Source organism: Betta splendens, chromosome 1 (assembly GCF_900634795.4).
Source record: "Betta splendens chromosome 1, fBetSpl5.4, whole genome shotgun sequence".
Classification (NCBI taxonomy): Eukaryota; Metazoa; Chordata; class Actinopteri; order Anabantiformes; family Osphronemidae; genus Betta; species Betta splendens.
In genome coordinates, this window is record NC_040881.3 from 15,056,680 (window position 1) to 15,065,929 (window position 9,250).

Genomic DNA, 9,250 nt, shown 5'->3' on the forward strand with positions numbered 1-9,250 from the left:
TCGTCATTATCCGAGTCAGTCTCATTACTAGTTACTTAGCTGTTCAGTGATGATTCCAGCCTTAGACAGACACTTTAGCCCAGGCATCCACAATCCATTGGCAGATAGTGGCGTAACTTGCCTTTTGTTACTTCCGTGTCTTGGTGAATGTAATTCTTCTGTCATTCAATGCTCCCACGCAGCTCGCAATTTAACTTGAATGACCTGTTGACACCAATATCTAGCGGTTGGAGTTCTTTGGTTGTAGAAAAAGACATCCAGTCTCTTGACATAAACTTCTTCAGCCAATCACTCATCTCCCTGTCCATCCAGATGCTGACCAGAACCTTTTTTTGATGATTGATCTTTATGTCACGTGCTGCCACTGTTGCCTTGAGTGGAATAGAGACTGTAGAGACTTCTACCTTCTGTTCTCTGTTCAATAACCCACTGTTCAATTTTGCCCTCTAACAGTGCCCATCTCGGTTTGCTCCCTCGAAAACTATTTGGTCTTCTTTACTTAGACCTTGGGGTCCTTTTACACACACCGTAGTATTATGTTGAAGTCCAGTACTGTACGTACTGACTATGGTAGCCAACAGTCCATCAAGCAGCGGCCTTAATAGCTTACTAAAGTCATACTAAAACTTTTTTAAAAGTGCTGTGTACCACATAAAATCGGTTTGCGGTCAGTAAGCACAACCAAAATTAACACATACTGTAAGGAAGATTATAAGTGTGCCTTATAGTCCAAAAATATGGTATGTGTTAGCAGATCATCAGTTTTGGGCTACATGTGAAAGAGGAGCCTTAGAAACTAACTTTAGGATACCAAGAAGACACTGGAACAAACCGCCAGGAGAGAATGATGGAGTAAGTAATTTATTTGAGTAAAGTTATGAGCTGCTGCTGGTTGTGTTTTAGACTGTCGGGGATTGCGCTAGTTTACGTTGCTAACGTTAGCCTGTGCATCAGATGGCAGCAACTCTAATACTAATTCAATAATTCATTTCATCCTTTTGTAGGCAATATGGGCCGGTCGCGTGTCGTCAAAGTCTTTAAAAAGGCAGGACATTTGTCAAAGCACAATGCATTCTGGGTGTTGTAGGATATGACCATTTAAGCCACAGCACACAATACTACCACGTTTCCCTGCTTTCTCTGGACATAAATCTTAAATGTTTTGCACATTTTAACTAATAAAGTCTCCAATGTTTATGACACAACTTGCTTTTAAGCAAAGTACCCATTTAAAATGCTACAATACACCCAGCACTTTATTTAATAATGGTGAGGAAAAATATTGATAGTAGCAAGAAAGCTATTCCTAGTTTAGTTCTTATTGTCGGCAGCAAACCACTGAGGTGAATAAATAAGATTCTGATACTGACAGGCAGTAGCTGCAGCTTTCTGACAAATTGATGGCTGGTTAAATGTTGAATGAAGGGCACAATAAGATAATTGGGGTAGGAAAACAAGAAAATTGCCATATGCGACTCGATGCCAGGGCGAGTTTTGCATATTGTATATCAAGTGGAGGATTGGGGAGTGAATTATAAACTGTGGCTAAAGAAGCAGTTACCATTTTGAGCACCGCACTGTGGTTTTTTTATCTTCAGGAATGTCTTGACTGACACACTGACAAAGCGTATTATGCAAAGCCAGAAACAACAGCTCTATAGGAGACAAAGGAAGATATTTCTCTCAGAGCGCGAGCCGCTGACCTTGTGGTTCTTAAGTCGACGAGGCAATTAGACATTCCTGGCATTTGCAGAATTACACGAGGGCTTTCTTACAATAGCTGTTCATTTTCAGCTTAACTGTTTGTTAAGCTTATCCCTGAGCGGCGCTCCCCCAGCAAAGAGCTGGAACCAGACGCAATTGAACACGTCTATCCGAAGTTTAGCAAAATGAGGAGAAACAATTTGTTCATGCCACCTATTCTTGAGGCAATCATCCATCGAGGCAGAAATATAATGCTGCTGGATTACAGCACTTGTCACAAAGAAGAGTTGCTGAAGTATTCTGTCATCCATGCTCAAGTGTTTAATCTTTATTCCCATCTCACAGCCCCTTGAAGTATTTTAACATTGCAATAGTGGTACATATTATTAACTCAGTGGTATTTCTACAAGAGGACAGAGCCAGTGCTGAGAGGATAAGGCTGCAGACCACAGATACTGTAGATGTTGCTTAGAATATTAAGCACGTCCTAATATGCTTACGGACGCAGCCAAGATGTTTGTGCATCCTTTGAATTAATTCTTCTTCTCTTCAAGGAGTGTGAGGGATGTACATGTAAAGTTGGTAATTATGCCGGGGATGAGGAGGGAGGGAATGAGGGAGGAGACGTACACACCGTCGTAAACGAGAGCGAGGCGAAGGGGGAGCGAGCTGGAAAGTGGTAGAAGACAAAAGGGGTGAAGTCAGAGAGATGGGAGAGGAAAGAGAAAACAAAGTGTGCAAATGAGTGCACGATGAGTGAATTAGTAAACAGGAGTAAAGCATTCCCAAGCTCAATGTAAAGACAGGAGAGGAGAAAGAAGATGATTGGGATGGTGCATCCTCCTCTGGCTGCAGAGCCATGTCTTCCCCCCTCATTAGCCATTGCTCTGTTGCTTAGGGGACAGAGTGGGCCGACTGTCGCCACGGCGATGGCCACCCTTCGCCGCGGCTGCAAATGCTGATTTTAATTATAGCCGACCTCTTTGTCGCCGTACCGTGCACGTCCACGGACCAGAGCCCGTCGCTGGGAGCCGTCCCCACCAACGCTCTGCAGGCAGACAGGCAGGGAGACGGACGAGCAGCCAGCTGGTGGATGCAGCCTGGGACGGGAGGGAGGGAGCTCAGGTGGGCGCCGCGCAGCACGAGCGGTGGCAGCGCCTCGGGCGTCCTGCGCCAGGACACCGTCATGCGTGCAGCGTTTCATGTAAACGCGCTGAATGGAGCTCAGGAACACAGCGACAGACAGGTGTCGCTGACAGTGACGCCCTCGGGGAAACCGGAGGGAGCCTCTTTTACCCCCCGCTGTGAGATGACAAGACAGTAAAGCAGCGGATGCGTTTTGAATAGAGCTGGTGCTATAGGCACTGGAAGGGAGGAAGGTCTGAGCTGCGCTATCAGAGGACCAGCAGCCTCCACCGCCCGTGTCACAGACTGGAAATGTCACCGCTCTGAAGAGTTTAAGGCCTCCTGGCTCTGGTGCGAACCTGATCCAACTGGCTGTTCACTAAGTCCCTCACCCAAGAAGCTGCTGTTCACTCTCAGCTGAGCAGCTATACTGTAACTGGGCATGACAGGTCTGCACAGAGTTTGTCCTCCTGCTACATTAGTTTAGATCATTATTTATGAAACATACACTTATTAATAATGTTAAAACTTGACTTTGAAGCTTCATCCCGTCCATTCATCATCCAAACCACCAGGCTTCAAAACAAAGATGTTTAAAACATAGCTGTGTTCTAAGCATGATTCTATAACCACAAGTAATAACCTTAATAAAAAATAACCCAAAGAAATAAAGATGAGATATTAATGTGAATGGCATTATTATTAGTAGTATGTCCATATTGCATAGACTTCTGCCCTTCAGTCTGTTTCTGATCAACGACTCACTCATGACTCTGTTGGCTCCCGCCACACAACTAAAACAGTTGTCACAAATATGATGACAGAAATATGGCAGCAGCAACGAACCTCAGGTCCCCACACGCAACTCAACACGCTTCACTATTGTCTGCACTTAGGAGAATAAAAAGCTTTTTACAAGGTTGTTCACCGCTAGTTACTGTTCCTCCGAATACACAAAGACACTTACTGGTAATACTGTGATGCTGAATGTTATGAAATACTGTACTGTATGTCTCAAGGTCTGTTACGTCTACTCATTGGACTGATGACTGAAAATCCAAAGAGCTCAGTGCAGATCTGAGAACACTACACACAGGAATGTGTCTCGGAGTCATTTGTAGAGTCAGACTATTCTGCATGAAACATTGGGGAAAGGGATCAGAAGATGCGATTCCGCAGAAAGTGCTCATGGAAAGGCGCGTAAAGTACCAATATACAGGCCATGAAAAAGCAAGCAACTAACACGCCTCTGATAGATGTGGTTGGGATTTAGATGTAGATTCAGGTCGCCTGGTAGAACTCACTCACGCGTGCCTTAACTTTAAACACGTTTGCTGAAGAGAGTGGACGCATTCCAGCATAGCGAGCCTCTCCTCCCATCAGACAGCTCATCCTGCAGGAGCGCAGCACTTCTTATCATGTACACGGCTGAATTCGCCACCAGGGAAAACAGACCGTCCACCACAATGTGTTGCTTCTGAAGCTGCTCCAGCTTCAAAAGGGCAAATGGATAAGGAAAAATGTAGTCAGCCAAAAGAGAAGTTCAACAAGACACAACATTAGCACCGGCTATTTTGTAAAGCCAAGTCTTTACAAAATAGCCAATACAAGTTTGCAAGTCGTTAAAAGGCGTAATGTAAAGTGGGGGGTGGTTAAAACCTTTGATATAAATATCATAGCTGCGTGTCTGCGTCTGCACCAAAGACTACTGTCAAGTTAGGAGAAGGTCACCACATCATTACTGCTGATCCAAAGCATGCGTGGTTGCCAAGCAACAAAAACAGCAGACATCTTGCAATAAACAGTATATATATATATATATATATATATATATATATATATATATATATATATATATATATATATATATATATATATATATATATATATATATATATATATATATATATATATATATAAGAAAAATATATTTCTTATAAATTGACAGATTATTTGTGCACAGTCAAATTTCTTACTGATGTGTGACTGCACAGAATCTTTTATCTGCACTGAAGACGCTGACTTTAACTCTGCAGCACGGGAGCACAGCTACATCACCACATCCAGCGCCTCCACCACAGAGGAGGTGTGTGCAGCAAGGTGCAATCACCAGGGAGCAAATGCCTGCGTGCGCCACGCGGGAAACCAGCGGTACCTTCTGAATACGGACCGACAACGGCAGCTTTTCATAGAGGAGCTGCAGAAGAATTGGGGCCACGGTCTTCAACAGAAATGGGTGTTTCCAGTTCATAATGCTCTTCGCCATTTAATTAAACATGGTCATATGTAATCTGTGCTCATTTCAAAAAGTGTAATGAGGCTCAACTGCAAATATATCAGCGAGTTTAGTCTTTTCATGCATTAGGGACGATAGGAAGCAAATAAAATTACACTGGTATTATCTTTCGGACATGCTCACTCAAGAGGAAATGAACAGCATCATTCTAAAATAATATATCTATAGTCATTAAAGAGTGGAGACAGATGGATCTGGTTTTAAAAAGGGATGGTGAAATCGAGGCTTGTGTTTGTTAATAACAGCAGCCAGTGGAGTGTCGTTTTAAATATAAAGCAGGAGAGGAAAAAAGGTAACAGACCCGAATTACAAACTCAATCAGTGGGTGATTGAAGCAATTCACAGGGTTTTGTTCTGATAATTGATTTGTTCTTTCATCCCGTCGCCTGTCATATTGCGGCAGCAGGCGCATCACGGAGCTGCTCAGGTGTTTTCAGTATTGACAGCGGCAGCTCAGAGAAAACAATTTCACTAAAATCCCTCGCTTGGTTTCCCAACATGACAACTGTCAGATATCATTTTCTCATATATTTCTTTCATACTGTTCTGTTCCGATGGAAGCAGCACTAAAGCTATAGACGGGATTTATTCCTCTGGGGCTAATATTACAGTCGCTGCTCTAGTCTGGGGCTTTAATCCAGTCCACAGAAGCTAAGGTGAATAAACCGACCCCAGAATTATTACAGCTGGAATCCCCTCATCTGCTTGTTTGAGGATGAGCATCGGCAGGTTACGAGGATGCACAACAAGCCTTAATGTTTCTGAATGATGAGGTGGACAGTGAAGAGAGTGACTTCAAATAGGACATGTTCAAATCTGAAACTGTCTTTTACAAAAAATCATACACTGTGCTTATGTTAAGAAAATAAATAAGTGATGAAATAATTTAGCCTGGCTTCAACACCAGTGTTAACTGAACATGATCATGAGCTGATGCTGAGCACATACTTCTGTAATTATGATCATGGAGGTGTGACCACTGCTTCCTCCGGGCATAAACAAAGCACATTGTGAAATGGTGGTATGGAGAAGGAGACACTAGGGCGCATCCCGTGGGGAGCATGAATTGTAGTCTCCACAGAAACATTCCTGTTCCAGACAGAGTTACCAGCTTCGGAACATTCTGCAGAACAGATGAATGAATCTGGACTCCGTCCGTTTATGATCTGAGTGACGTGGACATCTACCTTCTCTGTTATTCTGTCACTACTACATGTTGTCTGCTTGAGAAGTAATTGGCTGTGCTCCTCGCTTGTCACCATGATGGAATAACAGCAGATGAAGAGGGCATCTTTAACTCCAACCTTCTTCCCCCGAACGCGGTCTGTATGGATGTCGTGTCATGTAACCTGTCAGTGGCATTAACCTTGTGGGAACAGAGCAGCTCTCCGCAGCTTTACAGCTATTAATATTGACATTGTGCGACCTCAAGGCTATTCTGTTTGTCCCGAGTCCCCTCTGCGAACTTCCTCTCACAGAAATGTACCATTTCACCAGGCAAACTCTCCCACGTGCACCTTGACTAAAGAGCCGAAGAACCGCCCCTCGACAGAATCCACCCTTATTGTTTATTGTGCTGACTAGACATCATTAAAACCCCAGAATGAGTCTGAATGGGTTTCTGTGTCTGACAGTCTGAAAATGACTTTCTGTGCATTGACTCCTGCTGCTCGCCTCTGCATGAGTTATTCATATGACAAGGAAGCCAGTGGATTATATCAAATGGGCTGTGTGTGACCTCTGTGTATATAGGAGGATATTGGATTTCATACATCCCAGTTCTGCTCAGAGCCGAGATGTGCACAGCACAAATATGGTGCTCGACCACAAATAAAACACCGCCTAGTGTTTGTCTGCATTGACCAAATGATCATTTCAGTTAATTAGTAAACTGGCAGTGGTGACGCGTGGACTATCACATTTGAACAGAGTCCTGTCGCTGTATGTCAATTGGTTTTAATGACATAATTAATTGCCTCTTTGCTGTTTAATTTCATGTTTTAAGATAGAAGTAATAATGCAAATCCAAGACACTCGAGCGACGTCTCCATATGAACTGAGGGTAGAACCAGTTGTCATGGCGGCGTAGTTTCATTTTATTCAGGAGGCAAACGAGAGTCGTCTTTTTTTTTTTCCAGTTCTGAGGTTTCATGAGGTTTAACTTTTCCTCCCTGAACGGCAGCGTGCAATCCTAATTCAGGCCCTGATTCTCTTCCTACAGTATTCGCTCGGCTCTGACTCCCTTCACCTGACTTTGACAGTTTGCATGAGTATGGCCCGGGCCGCACCCGCTCCGTCTCCCCCCCGTCCCTAAGATGGCCGCCCGAGGGGCCGGGGCCCTGACGGCGCCTTCGCCCTCAGCGGGCAGTGGGGAGGGAAACCTTGACGCATGTGGGTAAAAATAGCAACGCCAGACGATTTCAGACAGCGTTTGCGAGAAGAGAGGAGGGAGCGCGGGCGAGTAATGAGGGAGATATAGAGCCTGGGAAATGTGTGTGCAAGTTACAGAAGCCCTCAGAGCAGCCTGACTCTCAGCTGCGTAGGTGAGAGAGATTATGGGCCCCTGCTGGTTTGGCTGATTAGTGGTGACCTCTGCTACAGAGGTTGCAACATCACAAATGGCGGCGATTACCACACTAAGATCAGAGCTACGCAGGACTTTACTCAAAATCCCACTTTTTCATTGGATTATTATTATTGTTAATATCATTATTATTAGGCGAGCGTTGCTAAAGCTATTTTTAAAAGACTGGTGTAAAAACTGAAGTCGCCACGAGGATAAATGCTGCATTTGACGGTGATTATTTGAAATCAAATGAAAGGAAAACAATTGAATACGCAGCAGATGGCCTAAAAGACAAACCTTTCCTCTTGATAGCTGCAGTCAATACAACCTTGGAAAGAACGTGTTTTTAAGCACAGGGGAGAAACGGCGCATCGCTTTTTCGGTCCCTGTGAAGTTTTGAGTCAAACATTAAATGACACCCGTGATATTTCTGGCGGAGCGACGCAGACGAATTCAGCTTTAAAACAAGTCAAAAGTTTCCACAGAACTTGCCTTTAATCAATACGAAGCCCGCGTGAGTGTTTACCGTCAACAAATTGGGAATTCGTGCTGTTTCATGTCTCCTCGTGCGGCTGGGCCGAGGCGCTCGCGCTCCTGGCGGCGCTGGTTAACGCTTTCCGGCGGATAATGCGAGCGTGCGAGCGGAGCGCTTATCGATTTGTTTGTCTAGAAGCGGGGGCGGGAGCGCGCGCTCGCGGCGCGAGGGAGCGGCGGTGCCGCTTCCCTCCGCGCCGTGCTGCGGCCGCGCCGGGTCGATGCTTCGCATTAGGGCGTGACGCGGCGCGGGGCTCGGAAAATAGGCCGCGTGTCAACTAATGACAAACACGCCGCGTTTTCGCCCAGTTTGTTTTCTTTGATGAAGTTGGTGATGAATCTAATCTGCAACGTGCCCCTCAAAGTGACAACGAGCGATACGTCTTAGGCAAAGAGCTCCGCGTGCACATGGTCGCACTGAGCATTGTGATGAATGAGAGCCATTACAGTTGATGCATGTGATTTCTGCTCCGTGCAGACTGCTAATATTGGACTGACCCACTAGTCCCCCCCCCCCCCCCCCCCATCCCCGTCTGTGGCTATGTTGCCTCCCGCGTTACACACCTGAAGGAGGAGACGCTCAGTTCATCTGATATCCAGATGGCTCAGTTCCAGCATCAGGGCAAAGATCTATTATGTGATAATTGGAGATGCTTTTTAGCCACAGGAGAGCGGTTGCGTGTGTGGCGGAGAGCGGCATATGGAGGAGTGTGTGTGTGTGTGTGTGTGTGTGTGTGTGTGTGTGTGTGTGTGTGTGTGTGTGTGTGTGTGTGTGTGTGTGTGTGTGTGTTGGGCCTGGGATTGCTTCGTCTCAGCGACGCTTTAAGGCCGATCTAGCAAATAGTGCAGAATGACCAGCTGCTTCACGTGCTGCTCAACCACCAGCATCGCGGAGCCACAACTGGCTGCTCGCTGGTTCTCTCCATCCTCTGCTCCTCTGTGTTATGATTGTCTTTTTCTTCCCAGCATGCACATTGTGTGGCCTTCTCCCCTCCGAGCCTTATTTATCTAATTCCCCACTAAGG